Source organism: Mirounga angustirostris, unplaced genomic scaffold, assembly GCF_029215605.1.
Source record: "Mirounga angustirostris isolate CCGP_5_RB_7025 unplaced genomic scaffold, mMirAng1.0.hap1 SCAF_11, whole genome shotgun sequence".
NCBI lineage: Eukaryota > Metazoa > Chordata > Mammalia > Carnivora > Phocidae > Mirounga > Mirounga angustirostris.
Window position 1 is genome coordinate 96,984,252 of NW_026991719.1, and position 22,508 is coordinate 97,006,759.

Below are 22,508 nucleotides of genomic sequence, written 5' to 3' on the forward strand. Positions count from 1 at the left end.
ATCTCAAATATATTTTTTATAATGGCTTTAAGAATCTAACATAAAATATCCTAGATCATAATAGGTGTCTGATGTGACTCAGGTTCTCTCTTCTGACCTCGACTCCCAAATCTGTTCCCTGACCTACTACTTAATAGAAGACTTCTAATTCTATTATTTCCTTAAATCTATAGCATGTCAGAGTTGGAAGGGCCCTTAGAAATCAACCAGACATGGGAAACTGACATCCCCATAAGGTGTGCAATTTACCAAATGTCATATAGTAGATAAATGGCAGAGTTAGGACAAAAATCCAGGATTCTTGTTCTTAGCCCAATAAACTTCCCATTACATCAGGGAGCCTCTTCTCTTGCTAATGTCCTAGAAATTACTAAATCAACCACCACCAGTCAGTTCACCCAGCTAAATCTAAACCTTTGATGATGGAAGAAGGGCTTGGGTTGAGAGAATGGGTCTAGAGAACAGGTAGGAAATATAAGCTTTTTCCTTCGTCGTCCTTCTAGGTGAATTTCTTTCTTAGCATTCAGCACAATTAACCAAGAAGATAGGTTCTTTTCTGTCCAGAGAAGGACCTTATAGTTACCAGTCAATAGCATCTATCATTATTCTTATAACTCTTATTATTGCTGTAATTCTCTAGCATATGTCAGCAAGATGGGAAGGTGGTACAGAACGGTAGCAGACGAAACCACTGAGTACTACTTCCTGCTTTTGCCAAAAACTGCACTAAAATTAGCCTCTATTCCCCATGGATTTGAGCCAGGGAAAGCAATTTAGCTTCTCATATTGTTTTTCTAGCCATCAGTCTGTAACAATTAAAACAACTGGTGATAAAGAGAGGAGTTCGCTTTATATCTTTGAGTGACCAAAACCGAAGATGTTCTCTATGATCAGTTATAATGGCACTTGATGTCACCATAGTAGGAGGACCTAGGCCAATAATAGTGTTTTGGGGTTTTTTTTTTAGGATTTTATTTTTAAGTAATCTCTACACCCAACATAGGACTTGAACTTACAACCCCAAGATCAAGAGTCGCACGCTCTACTGACTGAACCAGCGAGGCACTCCCACTAGTTTTGAGGTACTAAATATGGCATTCTGAACTTAAGGAGAAAACTCTAGAATGTTCAAATGGAGATGGAATCACTGTCAACTATTTTCATATTCTTTATTAGAAATCATTCTTCCCCCTTAAAAAAATCTTTCTCCCCAGGAATTCCCATTTTAAGAATGTATCCTAAGAAAAAGCAGAGATTTATGCACAAAGATATTCATCATGATTTCTTTATGAATGAAATATTGGAAATAATTAGAAGCAATTGGAGGTGTCACATAAAATATGATCATTCCAGTAAAGGAAATTTTATAGAGCCATTAAAATTCACTTTGGGGGCACCTGGGTGGCTCAGTCTAGTTAAGCATCTGACTTTGGCTCAGATCACGATCTCAGGGTCCTGGATTTGAGCCCTGCATGGGGCTCTGTGCTCAGCAGGGAGCCTGCTTCTCCCTCTCCCACTCCCCCTGCTTGTGTTCCCTCTTTCTCTCTCTCTCTCTCATATAAATACATAAAATGTCTTAAAAATTCACTTTCCAAATATTTCATTTTTTAACAGCTTTACTGAGATACAATTTAGAAACCATAAATTTCACTGATTTGAAGTGTAAATTCAAAGCTTTTTAGTATATTTACAGAGCTGTTGAAACTACCACTGCAATCTAATGTTAGAACATTTTCATCACTCCAAAAAAGAGCTTCGTACCTATTGGCGGTCGCCCTCCATATCCCCAATGTATAAATTGATAAGAAAAATACAAATGAGAGGCGCCAGGCTGGCTTGGTTGGTGGAGTGTGCAATTTTTGACCTTGGGGTTGTGAGTCGGAGCCCCATGGTGGGTGTAGAGATTCCTTAAAAATAAAATCCTTAAGAAAAAAGGAAGAAAAGGAAGAAAAATACAAATGACCCAAAAGACAACTGGACAGGGGCGCCTGGGTGGCTCAGTTGGTTAGGCGACTGCCTTCGGCTCAGGTCATGATCCTGGAGTCCCTGGGTCGAGTCCCGCATCGGGCTCCCTGCTCGGCAGGGAGCCTGCTTCTCCCTCTGACCCTCCCCCCTCTCATGTGCTCTCTCTCTCTCGTTCTCTCTGTCTCAAAAAAAAAAAAAAAAAAGACAACTGAACAAAGGAAAGGCAATCACATCTGAGGACCTGCAAATGAATAACACACACATGAAAAGATGTTCAACTTCACCATTGTGATAAAGGAAATGGAAATCAACACCATTTCTTCCCATCGGATGGGCAAAAATGAAAAAGACTCATAACATCTGGTACTAGTAAGTGTGTGGGGAAACAAGCATTCTCAGACACAGTTAGCAGGAGTATGAATTTTTACAGCCTTGTCTGGATAATAATCTAGCATGGTTTGTTTACTGTTTTAAAGCGCATACCACTGGGACCAGCAACCCAGCTTCGGAAATCTATCATAAAGATGAAAGGACCGGTAGGATATACGCACAACACTGATTTCTGCAGGGATTGCAAACCGCAGAGCGGTGTGTAGGGTATGGCCTCCTCTTTGTGCCAGGCATTGCTCTTGGCATCAAAAAGACATGCCTACTTCCAGGCTTCCCGGGAACGCTACGATTGCAGATAACGTTCTCACCCTCCACCGGAGAAGCTGGGGCTCAGAGAAGTGAAGTGACTTGCTTTGGGTCTGACGCACAGCTACTGAGCGGCAGGGCCAGCATTCAGATCCAGCTCCCTCTGGCCCCAAACCAAGAGCAGTAACTTTCCGGCTGGGATACATGAAACTCCCTCAGTGGGTGTGGGGCTAATCTTTTGGGACTTTTTTTTTTTTTTTTTTTAGGTGTTTTTGTATTTCCTGGGTTTATTCCCCTTTGCTCCAAGCTCTAAGCACCAGCCTACTTCACTCCACCCCCATGGCCTGCACGGTTTCCTCTGGCATTTCCGGGGTCCCCCTGAACCCAGGTCACCCAGGATCCCCGCGATGACGGCTCGCACCAGCAGCCCCTGCGTGGCCTCCAGCGGCCCTTCCCTCTTCCCTCGGTTTCAGGCGGCCCTCTCTGAGCTTCCACTTCTGGGGCAGTCCAAACTCTGGCGCTGCCGGTGGCCTGCTGGAATAGCACTTCTTCACTCTGACTCCACTGGCCCCTCAGCCGCCACTCAGTCGTCACCTCCTCTGAGAAGCCTTCCCTGACTTCTAGACATCTTGTCCGGCTGGAACCGGTCCGCCAGCACCACCAGGGCTATTTCCTGGCGGGAAGCTTTTTGCGGAGTGGGCGTGGTCAGTTGCAAGGCTTGGGACCTTTTTCTTAAAGACCTTATTTACTTGGCGGGGGGGTAGGGCGGAGGGAGAGGGAGAAGCAGGCTCCCCGCTGAGCAGGGAACCCGAGGAGGCGGGGCTCGATCCCAGGAGGCTGGGATCATGACCCCAGCAGGAGGCAGACACGCTTAACCCACTGAGCCACCCGGGCGCCCCGCCTTGGGACATTTTTAAGATGCAAAGTGAACCTCAGTGAAAGGGGTGGAAGTCTGTGATGCTGAGATTGGGTGAGGGAATAGTTAGTGGGAGGCTGGGGTGTGGGGAACACGCAAAATTCATTTCTCCGTCCATCCAGCAAATGTTTATTGGCATTTACTATGTGACAGGCACCTCTCATTGCACTGGGGAATTCATCAATGAACAAAACAGAGAAAAATCCCTGCCCTTGGGAATTTATACTGGAGGAGTAAGGCAGGCAATGAACACATTATACTTTATATATAATTATATATTATATTTAATTATACTTTATATATAATTTGATAGATAGATGATAGATAGATAGATAGATAGATAGATAGATAGATAGATAGATGATAGATTATATCAGATGGCAAATAGAGCCATGGAGGAAATTCAGCAGGAAAGGGGGTGAGGTGTTGGGGGGGCATTGTAATTTTCGAAATGGTGGCCAGCAAAAGACTCATTGAGAAGGAAACATTTAAGTAAAAATCGAAAGGATATAAGAGAGGAGCCAGGCAGGTATCTGGAGGAAAAGCATTCTAGCAGAGGGAACAGCAAGTGCAGGGACCTGCAGAGGTATCATGGTCAGGGAGGAGCAAAGAGATGCTTGTGGGCCATGACTTTAGCTTGTCCTCAGAACAAGATGCAGAGCCACTAGAGAGCTGTAAGAAGAGGAGTGACATGATCTGAAGCACATTTTTTGAGGGTCACAGTGGCTGCTGTGTTGAAAATAAACTGGAGGAGATGGGGGGGCGCCTGGCTGGGTCAGTCGGAAGAGCATGCGACTCTTGATCTCGGGGTCATGAGTTAAAGCCCCACGTGGGACATAGAGATGACTTAATACAGAAGAGAAACTGGAGGAAGGCAGAATGGAAGAAGGAGGAGCAAACTGGATACAAAAGCAATGCGTGGGGAGAAAGCTGCTGGTGGCTCAGACCAGGCTCCTAGTAGTGGTGTAAGAAGCGCTTAAGTTCGGAATATATGTTGCAGGTAATCCACAGGGATTGCTGATGTTTTAGATGCTGGATGTGAGAGGCAAGTTTTTGCGTGAGAAACTGGAAGACTGGATTTGCTGTTTGCTGAGATTGGGGGGGGGGGGGGCTGTGGGAGGGGCAGGCTGGGGTGGCGGAGACGGAGGGCCTGACTGACTTGTGTGAGCTCCCAGTGACAGGCCACTTCAAAACACCCAGCAGCTTCATTCCTTAAATTCTATTGTGAATTAGACCCAGATATCTCCGGACTGAGAACAGCCCTCCTAGGATGCGCTGGCTTCCATTCCGGGATAGAGAACTCTACCGGTGAAGACTGAGACAGTCCCTCTCACCCGGTGGCACATCTGACTAAAAACAAAATAGGAAAACAACAAATCAAAAGCCACGAGTCTCTGATATGACTGTACAGTGAATATTAACAGAAAGCCCAGAGCTGTGCCTTCTGGGAGATGCCACAGGGGATGATATCAGTGGATGATTGAGAGAAACAGTCCCTCCAGAGTAGAGAGACCGGAAGTCATGGCAGGCAGAATAATGCCCCCCCCAAAGATGGCCGCGTCTTTCGAGCTAAGACTTAAAGGTTGCAGGCCTTCACCAATTTTTCCAGGGGAAGGAGAGCTCATTACCTTTCCCTGGCAATTGTCTTTCTTCCTCTTTTGTTCACTCAGTGGTGCTTTGACAGCCTCCTCCCCTGGAGACCTCCTATGATCCCTGCCCTCAGATTTTCTTTTTCTTTTTTTTCTTTCTTTTTTTTTTTGTTCGGGGGGACAGGCAGAGGCAGTGGGAGAGGCAGAAGCTTCATCTCTTTAGAGAATCTTTTTTTTTTTTTTAAAGATTTTATTTATTTATTTGAGAGAGAGAAAGCACATGAGAGGGAGGAGGGTCAGAGGGAGAAGCCGACTCCCCGCCGAGCAGGGAGCCCGATGCGGGACTCGATCCCGGGACTGCAGGATCATGACCTGAGCCGAAGGCAGTCGCTTAACCGACTGAGCCACCCAGGCGCCCCTCTTTAGAGAATCTTAACGTGGAGCCAACCCTGAGGTCATGACCTGAGCCGAAATCAAGAGTCAGACACTTGATCGAGTGAGCCACCCAGGCGCCCCCTGCCCTCATATTTTCAATGTATGTTGATACTTGTGTCATATGTGAAAACCTTTCAGAAACTCCAACATATTATTTAGTTGCAAAGCATTATGACTGCCTGCCTGTTAGGCAGACAAGTTCTTGTGTGATGTACTGACTCAGCCTGCCCACAGGTAACATACATCTAAAGAGTATAATTTAGGTTAACGCAGGGGAACACGCGGAGAGCCACAAGAACAATATAGAATATACGTTATGAATTCGTATCTGCATTGCTCCCATCTTCCAGGGATCGACAGGCCAGGCAGGAGCCAAGAGCTTTGCCAGAGAGTCTTTTTATTTTTAATCTAATTTCTTTTTTTAAAGATTTTATGTATTCACTTAGAGAGAGAGTGAGTGAGCGAGAACACAAGCCGGGGGTCAGGGGGAGAGGCAGAGGGAGAAGCAGACTCCTCGCTGAGCGGGGAGCCCGACATGGGGCTTGATCCCAGGACTCCGGGGATCATGAACTGAGCCGAAGGCAGACGCTTCACCGACTGAGCCACCCAGGCGCCCCAGTCTAATTCCTTTATTTAAGTAATCTCTGCACCCAACAAGGGGCATGAACGCACAACCCTGAGATCGAGAGTTGCACGCTCTATCGACTGAGCCAGGCAGGCGCCCCGCCAGAGAGCCTTTTTAAACTTTGTGCTAGCAATTGCCATCACCTCTGTATGTTTCCTATTGCTACTCTAAAAAAATGACCACAAACTGAGTAGTTTAAAACAACTGAGTGGCTTAAAACGCCACCAGAAGATTTATTATCTTACAGTTCTGGAGGTCAAAAGTCCTACAATCAGAGGGCCAGCCGGGCAGCGTTCCTTCCTGAGGCTCTAGGGGGTATCTGTTTCCTTGTCTTTTCCACCTTCCAGAGGCTGCCTGCATTCCTCGGCTCGTGACCCCTTACTCCATCTGCAGAGCACGTCGCCCCAACCTCTGCCTCTATCCTCATACCTCCTTCTCTGACTCTGACCCTCTTGTCTCCCTCTTGTAAGGACCCCATGATTATCTTGACACACTTGGATAATCCAGGATAATCTTACCATGTCAGGATCCTTAATTTAATGACATCTACCAAGTCTCTTTTGCCATGAAAGATTACATACTCATAAATTCCCAGAGGTTTTGTACAGACTTTCTGCTGAGTTGAGGAAGCTCTCCTCCGTTCCTAGTGAACTGAGAGTTTTTATTCTGAACAGGTGTGACATTTTATCAAAAAGCTTTTTCTGCTTCAATCGATACAATCGTTTAAGTTTTCTTCTGTAGCCTGTTAATATGGCAGATTACACTGATTGATTTTGAATATTGAAGTATCCTTGTATCTCCAAAATGAACCCCACTTGGACATGGTATACAATTCCTTTTATACATTGCTGAAATCTATTTGCTATTATCTTTTTTTGTTAAGTAATCTCTATACCCAACGTGGGGCTCAAACTCACAACCCCAAGATCAAGAGTCGCGTGCTCTACTGATTAAGCCAGCCAGGAGCCCCCTATTTGCTAATATCTTGTGAAGGATTTTTGCATCTGCGTTCATGAGGGTTATTGGTGTATAGTTTTCTTTGTTGTGTGATTTCTGTCTGATTTTGATACCAGGTTAATACTAGTTCATAAAGTGAATTGGGAAGTACAGTTGATCCTTGAACAACATGGGTTTGAACTTATATGTGGATTTTGAACAATATAATACTTATATGTGGATTTTTCTGCAGTACAATACTGTAAATATTTTCCTTAAGATTTTCTTAATAACATTTTCCTTTCTCTAGCTTACTTTATACATTATATAATACATATAACATACAAAACATGTGTTAATCGACTGTTGATGTTATTGTAAGGCTTCTGGTCAATAGTAGGTTATTAGCTGTTAAGTTTTGGGAGAGTTAAAAGTTTTTATTTTTTAAAGAATTTATTTATTTATTTGACAGAGAGAGACACAACAAGAGAGGGAACACAAGCAGGGGGAGTGGGAGAGGGAGAAGCAGGCTTCCCGCCGAACAGGACCCTGGGATCATGACCTGAGCCGAAGGCAGACGCTTAATGACTGAGCCACCCAGGCACCCCAGGAGAGTTAAAAGTTATACATGGATTTTTGTGCAGAGGGGTCAGCACTCCTAACTCCAGTGTCATTTAAGGGTCAACTGTATTTTCTCCTCTTCTGTTTTCTGGAAGAGACTGGTAGAATTGGTACAGATCCTTTCTTACATGTTTTGTATAATTCTCCAGTACAGCTATCTGGGCATGGAGATTTCTTTCTTCCTTTTCTTTTTTTTTTTTTTTGAGAGTTTTTACATTATAAATTCAATTTCTTGAAGTTATAAGGTTATTCAAATAATCTATTTCATATTTGGTGAGTTGTGGCAATTCGTGTTTTTCAGGGAATTGGTCCATTCCATCTAAGTTGTCAGATTCACATGTGAGGAGATTTTCATTGTATTCTTTTATTATCCTTTTGATGTCTGCAGGGTCTGTAGTGCTATCCCCTGTTTGATTCTGGCTATTGATAATGTGTGTCTTCTCTCTCTCTCTTTATTTATTTACTTATGTAATCTCTACACCCAATGTGGGGCTTGAACTCATGATCCCGAGATCAAGAGTCCCATGCTTATCAAGAGCCAGCCAGGTACCCCTTCTCTATCTTTTTTCTTTGTCAGTGGTCGTAGAGGTTTGGCTATTGGTCTTTTCAAAGAACCAGTTCTTTGTTTCATTGTTTTTCCCTGTTGTTTTTCTGTTTCTGCTTTCATTGATTTCTGCTTTGAGCAATTACTGTTTTCTTCCTTCTGCTTACTTTGGGTTTATTTTGCTCTTGTTTTTGCAGGCTCTTGAGGTGGAAGCTGAGATTACTGATTTGAGACTTTTCCTCTTTTCTAATGTGTGCATTTAGTGCTGTAAATTTTCCTCCCAACACTACTTTAGCAGCCTGCCACAAATTTTGATTTGTTGCATTTTCATTCTCATTTGGTTTAATGTTTTGGTTTTTTTTAATTTCCAAAGACTTTCTCTTTGACCCGTGGATTATTTAGAAGTATGTTTTGAGTTTCCACTTGTTTGGAGATTTGTCTGTCATCTTTTTGTTTATTGATTTCTACTCCAATTCCATTGTGATCAGAGAACACAATTATTTAAAATTTTTCCAGACTTGTTTTATGGTCCAGAATATGCTCTATCTTTGTGTATGTTTTGTGGGCACTTGAAAAGAATGCATATGCTGCTGTTGTTGGCTGGAGTGTCCTAGAAATGTCTATCAGATCTTGTTGGTTGATGTTGTTGAGTTGTACATCCTTGCTTATTTTCAGTCTAGTTGATCTATTCGTTGTTGGGAAGGGGTTATTGAAGTATCCGGCTACTGTTGTGGGGCTTATCTATCTCTAGCTTTTGCTTTATATATTTTGTAGCTCTTTTTTTGGTGTATATGCATTCAGGATTGCTATGTCTTTTTGGTGAATTTTGACATTTTTATCATCATATAAATCATCATATCCCTCTCTGCCACGGGTCATTTTATTTTATCTGATATTAAAATGGAGCCACTTCTGTTTTGTTTTGGTTAATGTTTGCATAATATCTCTCTCTCTATCCTTTTATTTTCACCTTGGCTTATCATTATATTGGAAGTGATTTCCTTGTAGACAGTGTATGGTTGGCCCTGGTCTTTTTTTAATAACTTACTCTTTTTTTAAGCTGGGGTGTTTGGGTTTTTTTTTTTTGGTTTTGGTTTTGTTTTGTTTTGTTTTAGTAATCGCTACACGCGATATGGGGCTTGAACCCACAACCCCGAGATCAAGAGTCATACCCTCCTCCAACTGAGCCAGCCAGGCACCCTTAGTTGGCTCTGTTTTTTAATCCACACTGCCAATCTTTGTCTCTTAACTGTTGTATATAGAGTGTTACAATCAATGTAATTATTGCTACATTAGAGCTTGAGCTTGCCATTTAATTTTTTTGTTTTCTGTTTGTTCTCTCTGTTTTTCATCTCTTGCTTTCTTTTTACTGCCCTCCTGTGGGTTACTTAGACATTTTTTAGAAATCTATTTCGATTTATCTATGATGTTTTTTAGTATATTTCTTTGCAAAGGTTTTTTTTAGGTATTACATTATATATACAGGTATTACATTATATATACAGAGGACTTATGACAATCTATTGGCATTATCCATTTACCATCTTGAGTGAAGTATAGAAATCTTTTTTTTTTAAAGATTTATTTATTTATTTATTTATTTGACAGAGAGAGAGAGATAGCTAGAGCAGGAACACAAGCAGGGGGAACGGGAGAGGGAGAGCAGGCTTCCCGCCGAGCAGGGAGCCCAATGCGGGACTCAATCCCAGGACCCTGGGATCATGACCTGAGCCGAAGGCAGACGCTTAACGACTGAGCCACCCAGGCGCCCCTGAAATCTTACCTCTCTTTATATTCCCTTTCCTTCCCCTATTTATAATTGTCCTAAATACTTCCTCTACCCGCATTTAGAACCACATCAGATACTGTTATAATTATGGCTTCAACCATCAAACATAATATAGAAAATTTAAGAGGAGAAAGAAAGATTATCTCATTTCCCCATATTTTTGTTTATTGTGTTCTTCTTCCTTCCTTCTTGATGTTCCAAGATTTCTTCTTTTATCATATCCTTTCTGTTTAGAGCAATTCCATTAGCTCTAAAACCCTAAATTAAAATTTAGGGTTGGTCTGGTGGTCACAAATTCTCTTAGTTTTCCCTAATTTGAGAATGTCTTGGTTTTCCTTTCATTCCTGAAGGATGTTCTCACTAGGTACAGGATTCTGGGTTGACAACTCCTTTTTTTCACCATTTAAAAAAAATATTGTGCCAATTCCTTCTGGCTTCCATGACTTCTGATATGAAATCTTCTGTCATTCAAATTGTCATTTCCCCAAGATAACATTTTTTTCTTGTGGCTTTCAAGATTTTTTTCTTTGTCTTTAGTTTTCAGAAGTTTAATTACGATGTGATTTGGTATGGATTTCTTTGAGTATATCCTGTTTAAGATTTGCTCAGCTTCATGAATCTGTGGCTTTATGTTTCTTGCCATATTTGGGAAAATTTCAGTCATTATTTCTTTCTATGCAAAACAAAACAAACAAACAAACAAAAACCATTATTTCTTCTTCGGTCATTATTACTTTTTTTAAAGTAAGCTCTATGCCCAACATGGGGCTCGAACTCACAACCCCGAGATCAAGAGTCATGTGCTCTACTGACTGAGCCAGCCAGGAGCCTCTTTGAGTACTTTTTAAGCCCTACCCTCTTTCTCATCTCCTTCTGATACTCCTACAACACAAATGTTAGATCTTTTGTTATAATCCCTCAGGTCCTTGAGGCTCTGTTCATTTTTTAAAATTTATTTTCTCCTGGAGCACCTGGGTGGCTCAGTCGGTGGAGCATCTGACTCTTGGTTTCGGCCGGGGTCATGATCTCAGGGTCATGGGATCAAGCCCCACATCAGGCTCTGCGCTCAGACGGGGATTCTCTCTGTCTCTCTCTCTCTCCCTGTCTCCCTCTGCCCCTCCCCCATACTCACTCTGTCTCCCTTTCTCCGGAATAAATAAATAAATCTTTAAAATTTATATTCTCCCTCTGTTGCTCAGATTGGGTCATTTCTATTATGTTATCTTCCAGTTTATTGATTCTTTCCTCTGTCACCTCCATTCTGCTGTTGAGCTCATCTCATCCTCTAAGTTTCATATCTCAGTGATTGTATTTTTCAGTTTTAAAATACCCCTTTTGTGCTTCTTTATATTCTCGAATTCTCATTTGTTTCTATTTTATACATTCTATTTCATTTGTTTCAAGTGTGTTCGTAGCTGCTTGCTGAAGCATTCTCATGACAGCAGGTTTAAAATCTTTGTCAGAGAATTCTAACATTTCTGCCATCTCGGTGTTGGCAACTGTTATAGGTCGAACTGTATTCCTGAAACACAAAGATGTGTTGATGTCCTCATCCCCTATTACCTGTAAATGTGTCCTTACTTGGAAATAGGGTCTTTGCAGATGCAGTTAAGTTAAACTGAGGTTATTAGGGAGAGTCCTAATGAAATACGACTGGTATCCTTATAAGAGGAGGTAACTTCAGACACAGACATGGGGAGAATGCTATGTGATAACAGAGAAAGAGTTTGGATTGATACCAATGTGAGCCAAGGAACTGACAGCCACTCCAGAAGCTAGGGAGAGGCCAGGAAGGATTCTCCTCTCGGGGTTTCAGAGGGCGCATGGCCCTGTCAACACCCTGATTCTTGATTTCGGACTCCTAGGTTCCAGAATGGTGAGACAACAAATTCCTGTTGTCTTTAAGCCACTCAGTTTGTAGTACTATGTTATGGCAGCCCTGGGACACTAAGACAGCATCTTTCCGTCTTTTTCCTTTGGTTTGAGATCTTCCTGCTCCTTGGTATGATGAGTGACTTTCAGGTGAAACCTCGACACTTGGGGTATTATGTTGTGAGACTCCGTATCGTATTTAAACCTTCTGTTCTAGCCGACTTCCCGTGACACTGTCCTGTCAGAGGAAAGAGGCGACGCTGCCCTGTTACTGCCGGCGGTGGTGAGCATCCAGGTTAGCCCCGGGGCCTCCTCTGCCACCCAGGAGGGGCTGCTGGGTAGGGCTGGGAGTTCCAGCCCCCCACTCGGGCTCTACTGATTCCTCCCTGGCTAGGAGGTGTAGGGGCCCTGTGACTGCTCTCCACATGGGTTCTACTGACACCATGAGGGGGAGGTGGCCCCATTGCTGAGGGGGCAGTGCTGGATATCCTGACTCTCCTCCAAGCCTCCTCTGACACCAGCCACCGAGGCAGGAGGCTTGGGTGCCTAGGTACAACCTTGTGAGGGCAGAAATCTAGGCTCCTCCCTTGGCCTTTGCTGGTGTAGGTGGGGATGGTGCCACGATTTTTCTGTAATGCTTGGCTGGGGAAAAGCAGTTATTGTCTAAATGTTTGCTGTCATTCTTGGCTGTTTCTTTTATGGTCTTTGGTTAAAGAGAGCGAGCCTTTTCTTGGGCCTTTTTTTGTCTGCACTCGTTGGCAGTTCCACGTTTCAGGCCTCCACACTTTGGGGTTACCACCTTCTGCAGCCCCAAGTATATGGTACATGAGGCCGAAAGAAACCCAGGGAACTTACCACCGTATTGTTCCTTGCATCCAAAGATCCCTAAATGATCTACCTTGTTCTCTCCACCTTTCAGAGCCTTTGTATGCTTTCTTGTTTAAGTTTGTTTGGTTAGTTAGTTAGTTAGTTAGTTAGTTAGTTAGTTAGTTAGTTAATCTCTACACCCAACGTGGGGCTTGAACTCAAGACCCAGAGATCAAGAGTGGCATGGTCTTCCAACAGAGCCAGCCAGGAGCCCCTGTATGTTTGTTTTATATACAATGTCAAGGGGTTTTAGTTGTACTTCATCAGAGAAATAGCAGAGAGTATGTGTATTTCCGTCTTCTAGAGAGAAGTCCTAGACTTCTTTTTATAATAATTAATTCAAACAATATAGGCCAAAGGTAAAAATACTTCCCCACTCTCAGTCTCCTTCAGAATCAAGAAAATGGGCAGCCTCGGGGCTTGAGGATGGCTCTCTAATATTAGCCTTGGCTTCACTATCCCTCGCTCATTTGGGAAACCCCAAAAACACATTTGTCAAAGAGTGTCTTGTGCTGCCTATGTTCAGTTTTTTTCAAATGACGCTCCACGGAGCACCTTCCTCAGGGTCACTTTGAGATGCTTAATAAAAAATGCATTCAGACCTGCTGAATCAGAGCCCAGGACTGGAGCCTTGGAACCTATATTTTAACAAGCATCCCTTGTCCCCGAGAGATCCCGAGGTGCCCAAATATTTGAGAACCACGGATCTAAGCCAGTGATAAAATTGCTGCAACAGACCAGGCCGAGGACGAAGCCTTATATTGGGCCTGAATGCTCTCCTTTGGGAGCTATTACTCATTCGTCAGGGCCCTCTGGGCAGACTGGATCAACCCGTTCCTGATCCCCCTCATTGGCCTCACAGCCCGTCACTATTGTGCTGCTTTGCACAAATAATATCTTGAAAGTCCTCAGCTGGTGTTGTGCCCGATTTCACTTGTTCTCGATCTACCGTAGCTGCCCTGACCTTCGTTCTAGTAAACCTATCAGAGATCATCAAACTAGTCGGACGGGATTTGCTCTCAGGGAAATCATACTGGGTCCGGTGAGCAGGAACCATGCTTGAAAAAGAATCTATTTCAGATTGTCTCCTGGAATCAACATCAAGCTGACCGATCTGTCCACTTCCACTTGCACTTCTTTCCTGTTTTGAAACCCAGGATTGTATCTGCCTCTCTTCTAGAGATTTCTAGCACCTCTCCTACTCCACACTGATGAAAATAAAAGTATCCCCAGAGTGGTTTAAAGGTCTCATTTGCAGGCACTCCCAATGCTCTGAGAGATGTCATTTGTCTAGACCAAAGACTTGAACCTGGTTAAAGCAATGAAATACTCTTTTTTTTTTTTAAAGATTTTATTTATTTATTTGAGAGAGAGAGAGCATGCAAATGGGGAGAGGGGCAGAAGGAGAGGGACAAGCCGACTCCGCACTGAGTGGGGAGCCCAAGCAGCCTGAGGACCCCAAGACCATGACCTGAGCCGAAGTTAGATGCTTAACCGACTGAGCCACCCAGGTGCCCCAGCAATGAAATACTTTTAAAAACCATTTTAACCATTTATCCATCCTGGACTTTTCTTTTTTATTTATTTATTTATTTATTTATTTATTTATTTATTTATTTATTTGACACAGAGAGAGAGAGAGAGCACAAGCAGGGGGAGCAGCAGAGGGAGAAGGAGAAGCAAGCTCCCTGCTAAGCAAGGAGCCCATCACAGGGCTCGATCCCAGGACCCTAAGATCATGACCTGAGCCAAAGGCAGACGCTTCACCAAGTGAGCCACCCAGATGCCCCCAGAATCTCCATTTTAAGTGCTCGCTTTGGCAGCACATATACTGAAATTGGGAATGACTCAGAGATTAGCATGGCCTGCTCCAAGGACGACACACAAATTCATGAAGCGTTCCATATTTTTTTTTAAAAAAGAATCCATTTTAACAAAATCCTGAGGTGATGCATATGCATGGTAAAGTTTGAAGAGCACTGGGCTAGACTTTCCAGTATGAAAATTTCTCCTTGACAGAAAATACAGGTACCAAGTGAGAGCAGAGGAGCTCTGGTCTGTCTTTATCATTCATCACTATGTCACGGTCACTTCTATGCTTTTCTCCATTGTCGTCTTGCTCTTTTTTTTTTTTTAATTTCTAACTTTGTTTCTCTCTCTCTTTTTTTTAAGATTTTATTTATTTATTTGACATAGAGAGAGACACAGCAAGAGAGGGAACACAAGCAGGGGGAGTGGGAGAGGGAGAAGCAGGCTTCCCGCGGAGCAGGGAGCCCGATGTGGGGCTCGATCCCGGGACCCTGGGATCATGACCTGAGCCGAAGGCAGATGCTTAACGACTGAGCCATCCAGGCGCCACTGTCATCTTGCTCTTGACATAACTTACAAAAAGCTCTTTATGTTGCCCTTACTATGTGGTGTTAAGTCCTCTGAACACTGTTTATGCAGGTCTATACCAGCTTCCTGCATTTATCATTGGCCTTACATGTTCCTTTCCAAATTTAACCTGCTAAGACCTGAAGGTAGGGGATGTTTCTTCATCAAGAATCTACAAGGCACAATAATTCTCTGTATAGAAAAATCTGTTGGAGTCCAGGCAACAGACCAATCAGAAGGAGTTGCTGTAGTTCTCTTTCTGCATAAACCCTCAAGTGATCCTAGATTATCAAAAGAGTCCCTAAGACTGGCCCCTGGAGGATCTTGTTATTTATTCCAGAAAAGGAGACTATTCCACACTCTCACACTGTTGGTGGGAGTGCAAGCTGGTGCAGCCACTCTGGAAAACAGTATGGAGGTTCCTCAAAAAGTTGAAAATAGAGGTACCCTATGACCCAGCAATTGCACTACTAGGTATTTACCCCAAAGATATAAGTGTAGTGATCCGAAGGGGCACACGCACCCCAATGTTTATAGCAGCAATGTCCACAATAGCCAAACTATGGAAAGAGCCCAGATGTCCATCGACAGATGAACGGATAAAGAAGATGTGGTCTATATATAAAATGGAATATTATGCAGCCATCAAAAAAAAGAAATCTGGCCATTTGCAACGATGTGGATGGAACTAGAGGGTATTATGCTAAGTGAAATAAGTCAATCAGAGAAAGACAATTATATGATTTCACTCATATGTAGAATTTAAGAAACGAAACAGAAGAGCATAGGGAAAGGGAAGGAAAAATACAACAAGATGAAACCAGAGAGGGAGACAAACCGTGAGAGACTCTTAATCATAGGAAACAAACTGAGCGTTGCTGGAGGGGGTGGGGTGGGGAATGGGGTAACGGGGGGATGGACATTAAGGAGGGCACGTGATGTAATGAGCACTGGGTGTTACATAAGACTGATGTACCTCTGAAACTAATAATACACTATATGTTAATTAATTGAATTTAAATTTTAAAAAGGATGTTAGTTGAAAGATGCTTTCTAGGGGCGCCTGGATGGCTCAGTCGTTAAGCATCTGCCTTCAGCTCAGGTCATGATCCCAGGGTCCTGGGATCGAGCCCCCATCAGGCTCCCTGCTCAGCGGGAAGCCTGCTTCTCCCTCTCCCACTTCCCCTGCTTGTGTTCCCTCTCTCACTGTCTCTCTCTGTCAAATAAATAAATAAAATCTTTAAAAGAAAAAAAGAAAGATGCTTTCTAAAAAAAAAAGGAGACTATTCCACCTGTTGTTCTCAGTAAGTTCTATATGTTTCTTAGTTAAGTCTCTGTGTAATAGTAAGACCACACCCCACTTTCAAGTGCCCCACCCCGGACCATTGATTTCTGGGAGCCCCACCCTATTTTCCTACACCGTTCCAGCTTCCACTTCTCCCCATCTTCTGCTTGCAAAGCTACTTACGAAATCTGGTCGCTTTGTGTCCCGAATGAAACACCCCTGTCCACGCTAACAGCGCCTTCTATAGCTCCTCTGGAAGCTGGCAATCCTGGGGGTGCCGCAATGGCTCTGGGTTCGAAGGGTATCGTCCCCCGTTCTGTGCCGCACTCTGGCACCTGGGTTTTGAAATAGGTCTGCTTGTGTTCAGTCTCTGAAAGTCTCCCTTAGGCAGGTCCAGCAAAAAAGGACTCGATGCCATTATGATCCCCCTAGAGCTCCTCTTATCTTTTTCTAGCTCTTCTCACCACCGAAAACTCTTTTCTTCTCTCATGGGGACAAAGCAAATGACCCCACAGATATGACTGGATGCAAACAGACACTGAGGTGTGTTTGGGGGAAAGGAAGGAGGAAGAGAAGCTGTATACTTTCGTAGTGACAGGCCTCCAGGGAAGTCATTCAAAAGTGCCCAGGTAGCCCTGCATTTGGTTAATTTCCCCCACATTGAGGGAACTTCCCAGAGAGCTATTGATTGCTAATCTAATTCCTTTATGGTCAGTGAACATACTCTGTTATTTTCATCCTCTTAAATGTACTGGCACTTTCTTTATGGCCCAGCCTAGGGTTTCTCATGGCGAATGCTCCACACTTGAAAACAAAGTGCATTCTGCTGTTGCTGAGGGAGAGAGCTAACGATATCCATTAGGACAAGTTGAAGGATAGTGTCTTCATGATTAGCTATTTGCTCTACTGATTACTGAGGAAGGAGTGTTAAAGTCTCCAAGTATAATTGCGGATTTGTCTATTTCTCCTTTAAATTCTACCAGTTTTTGCTTCACATATTTTGCAGCTCTGTTATTAAGGTACACACACACTTAGAATTACACCTTCTTATGCATTGACCCTTTCATCGTTACAAAATATCCCTCTGTATCTCTGGCAATGCATCTTGTATTAAATCTACTTTATTGGATGTTAATATATATACTATATATTATATATAATCATGTTATATATAATATAAATACTATATTGAGATATGTATATAGTATATAGCTAAAATAATAGAGATTTCTTATGATTAGTGTTAGTGTAGTATATATTTTTTTAATCCTTTAACCTAAGTAACTGGGTTTCTTTTTTTTTTTTTTAAAGATTTTATTTATTTATTTGAGACAGAGAGAATGAGAGAGAGAGAGAGCACATGAGAGGGAGGAGGGTCAGAGGGAGAAGCAGACTCCCTGCCGAGCAGGGAGCCCGATGCAGGACTCGATCCCGGGACTCCAGGATCATGACCTGAGCCGAAGGCAGTCGCTTAACCAACTGAGCCACCCAGGCGCCCCAGTAACTGGGTTTCTTAGAGGCAGTCTTCTTTTTGGTCTGTCTGGCAACTTCTGCCTTTTATTTGGAGTGTTGGCTACATTTACTGCACTACATTAGTGTAGTATTTTTTTTTAAATAAGCTCTACACCCAATGTGGGGCTTGAACTCGCAACCCTGAGATCAAAAGTTGTACGCTCTACCGACTGAGCCAGCCGGGCGCCCCCTTTAGCATAGTATTGACATGGTTGTTTCTAAATCCCTCTTCAAGAGGTCATACTTGCTTTGGGCACCACCAGGGAACAACATCCCTGGGCTCCCCAGTGCTGATTAGGTCGCCCTAGAGAAAGGGTCAGCCTTTCACACCAGAAGGCAATGGTTCTAGGAGTACCCCTGTTATAACTGCAAGGCGAGGAACATAGAGGAGATACTACTGCAGTATTTACCTAGGACCCACCTAGGACCATCCCCTTAAGATAGGACCATCAAAATAAATAAGTAAATAACAGTAACAAGAGCTAGCCTTTACTGAGTGTGGACTGAGGGCCAGGCAGTGTTGGAAGGGCTCTATAGGGAAAACCTCATGGAACCCTCACCACCCCTCTGTCATGTAGGGGCCATTACTGTCGATGAAGAAACAGAGCCACAGAGAGGTGAACAATGTAATCTAGGGCATGGAGTTAGAGTAGAATTTATATCTAGGTTCTTTTGACTTTGCTGCCCTAAATTTTTCTACTTTAAACTCTCTATTCTGAAAAATTTCAAACACATGCAAAAGTAGAGCAATAGGGGCGCCTGGGGGGCTCAGTTGGTTAAGTGTCTGACTCTTGATTTTGGCTCAGGTCATGATCTCGGGGTCTGAAATGGATCCCTGCATTGGGCTCTGCACTTGGCCTGGAGTCTGCTTAAGATTCTCTCTCTCCCTCTCCCTCTGTCCCTCCCTACTCTCTCCCCACCCCCCTAAAAAAAAGTAGAGCAAGAACCCCCATGTATTTATCCCTCAGTTTGAACAACTATCAATGCGAGGCCAATCTCATTACATATATACCCACGCTCGCTTCTCCTCCCCTGGATATTCTGAAGCAAACTCTAGATATTACATTATTTTATTCATAAATATTTCAGTATATTTCTCTAAAGGGATTTTTTAAAGCATAACCACAATATTGTTATCACACCAAAAATACTCACAGTAAAACCTCAATATCTTTTGAGTCTCTTTTAATCTATAGGTCCCTCCAGCATTTCTTCCCCACCCCCCCACCCCCCCGCACCACTGAAATTTATTAATGCAGGTGTTAACTAGTTTTCCTGTAGAGTTTCCCAGTGTCCATGGATTTTGGTGATTATAGCCCAATGGTGTTTTTTAAGTAAACTGATAGTTAGATGTAGAGACTTGTGAAAATCCAGGTTTGGTTTTTTGGCAAGACAATTTCATAGGTGACGATGCTGTGTACTTTCATTAGAAGTATGTAATATCTGATTGTCTCTCTTCTTGTGATGTTCACAGACATTAGTGAATCATTGCCTAGATCCATTTTTCATCAGGGATTGCCAAATGGTGATATTCTATCATTCCTCCTTCACTCATTAGCTGGAGTATTTCTATAAAGAAAAACTTTCCATCATCAAGTTTTTGGTTATGCTGAGGTATAATTTCATAGAAAAGACTACAGTGACAACCTTGTTGGTAGAGACCTCCATATACATACACCTCAAGCTTGGGCTCCCCAGGTTTACAATCACACCTTCAGCCTTTCTTTCGAAAGCATGCCTTCCATGCTAGTGTGTCTGCATCCAGCCTTGACCACAGGGAAACTGGAGAAAAGCTTAAAAATATATAAAATAGCATCCAGGAAAATCAATATCCATTTATATGGAAGTCCAGAAAGAAAGAAAACAAGAGAGGAGAAGTAATAAAAAAAGAAGAAGAAGAAGAAAATTTCTCATAACTGGAACAAAGATTTTAGTTTGAAAAGACCACGGAGGGGGGGCACCTGGGTGGCTCAGATGGTTAAGCGTCTGCCTTCGGCTCAGGTCATGATCCCAGGGTCCTGGGATCAAGCCCCACGTCGGGCTCCTTGCTCAGTGGGGAGCCTGCTTCTCCCTCTCCCTCTGCCTCTCCCCCTGTTCATGCTGTCTCTCTGTCTGTATCTCTGTGTCTCAAGACCACTGAGGGGCAAGTAGAATAAAAGAAAAGAAGACTTGCCTCTAATAATCCATCCTTGTTAAGTCTTAAGATATTGAGAATAAAGAGAAGATCCTTAAAGCTTCTAGAGGGGAAAAAAAAGGTCTATCTGCAGAGAAGTAAGAATCCTCATTGGCAACATTTATTTATTTATTTATTTATTTAAAGATTTTATTTATTTGACAGAGAGAGCACAAGCAGAGGGCGAGGGAGAAGCAGGCTCCCCACTGAGCAGAGAGCCCGATGCGGGGCTCGATCCCAGGACCCTGAGATCATGACCTGACCCGAAGGCAGCCGCTTAACTGACTGAGCCACCCAGGCGTCCCTCATTGGCAACATTTAGATGCAAAAAACAAAAACCCACTAGAATAATATCTGTAAAGTTTGGGGGGAAATTACTTTGAACCTACAATTCTATATTATTTAAATATAAGAACAAAAATAGACTTTTTTTAGGCATGAAATTCTTCAGAAATTTCACCTCCCAGTTATCTTCTCTGAAAAAATTAATTACTTGGGATCTAAGAAGCAGAGACACTAACCCAGGATCACGATGAGAAAAATTCCTAAAATGGCAGCCATGGGGCGCCTGGGTGGCTCAGTTGGTTGAGCGACTACCTTCGGCTCAGGTCATGGTCCCAGGGTCCTGGGATCGAGTCCCGCATCGGGCTCCCTGCTCTGCAGGGAGCCTGCTTCTCCCTCTCCCACTCCCCCTGCTTGTGTTCCTTCTCTCGATGTGTCTCTCTCTGTCAAATAAATAAATAAAATCTTTAAAAAAAAAAAATGGCAGCCATGCAGGAGGGAGGCTTAGAGTCAGGACATGTCAGAGCATTTGATAAGCTGTCAATTCAAACAACGGGAAGATATCAGTCATATGGTGACAGAGACACATATCTTTGGTAACAACAACAGAAAGAAGGATAATTAGAAACTCTAAGAAAAACAAACCTCCTCAAAAAGTCATGATCCCACATATAAAACCATCTAAAATGTGGCCTGGCTAAGCAACTGGTAGAGTGTAGGAAAAGAGAAACCATGTGAACTGGAAATCCTTGCTATTCTCCTTTGAGTGGCTCAGGAACAAGAGTATAGGATTCCATCTCCTCCAGTGATCAAATCACACTGATTCTGCAGTGACTAGCGTTGACAAAATGATGTGACTCTGAGAGCTAATGGCTCAGAATCAACCTACAGACAAAGCACAAAAAACATACACAGTTACAGAAGAAAATGTAAATATGAACACAATTTAAACTTTGACAATGTGAAACTAATCAAATAACTGACAGAAGTTGGGCGACATTTTCTCATTTTACAGAGTAGAGCCTCAAGAGGTAAGTATATATGGAAATGTAAGTACATTATGCAAAGAATTGAAGGTAAGCAATTGAGAAGCTCAAGAGGAAAGGGGGGATCTAAATTCCTCAACAGACATGAGGAGAGTTGATACTGCTTAAAGGAAATAAGCCAAGATTTTGAAGTAGAAGCCCCTCATTTAGAATTATAGAAATAACCAATAGAAGAACAAAAAGAAATCAGAAATGGTCAAAAGAGGCTCACATGTATCAAAAGATACTCTAATGAGCACTGCAGGGGTAGAAGCAGGAAGAACCCTTGTATTTTTAATTTCATAACTCCCTTATTTTTTTTCCATTCATTCATTCATTCACTCATTCATTCATTCATTCAACAGATACTTACAGAACATCTACTACTGTACCAAGCATTATTCGAAGCATGGGGATATAGGAGGGAGGCTTAGAAGGAATCAGAATGGGTCAGAGCATGTAACAAGTCATCTATTCAAACAGCTGGAAGAGATCAGCAACATGAGGACAGAGGCACAGATCTCTTTTGGCAACAAAAAAAGAAAAACAATCAGAATTTTTTTTTTAAAGATTTTATTTACTTATTTGACAGAGAGAGACACAGCAAGAGAGGGAACACAAGCAGGGGGAGTGGGAGAGGGAGAAGCAGGCTTCCCGCCGAGCAGGGAACCCGATGCGGGGCTCGATCCCAGGACCCTGGGATCATAACCTGAGCTGAAGGCAGACGCTTAACGACGGAGCCACCCAGGCACCCCTCTTTTTTTTTTTTAAGATTTTATTTATTTATTTGACAGAGAGAGACACACACACAAGTGAGAGAGGGAACACAGCAGGGGGAGTGGGAGAGGGAGAAGCAGGCCTCCCGCTGAGCAGGGAGCCCGATGTAGGGCTCGATCCCAGGACCCTGGGAGCATGACCTGGGCTGAAGGCAGACGCTTAACCATCTGAGCCACCCAGGTGCCCCAATAATCAGAAATTCTAAGAAAAACAAACTTCCTCAAAAAGTCATGATCCACATATAAAACAATCTAAAATGTGGCATGACTAAGCAATTGGTGTT

General features: G+C 43.0%; 1 non-coding gene across 1 annotated transcript; it reads left to right on the top strand.

Moving 5' to 3' along the window:
• The first annotated feature begins 14,602 nt into the window (after positions 1-14,602).
• On the top strand, positions 14,603-14,706 carry LOC123851559 (U6 spliceosomal RNA). The gene has a single exon (XR_006792638.1). It is a non-coding gene; the product is annotated as a U6 spliceosomal RNA (small nuclear RNA).
• The last annotated feature ends 7,802 nt before the right edge of the window (positions 14,707-22,508 follow it).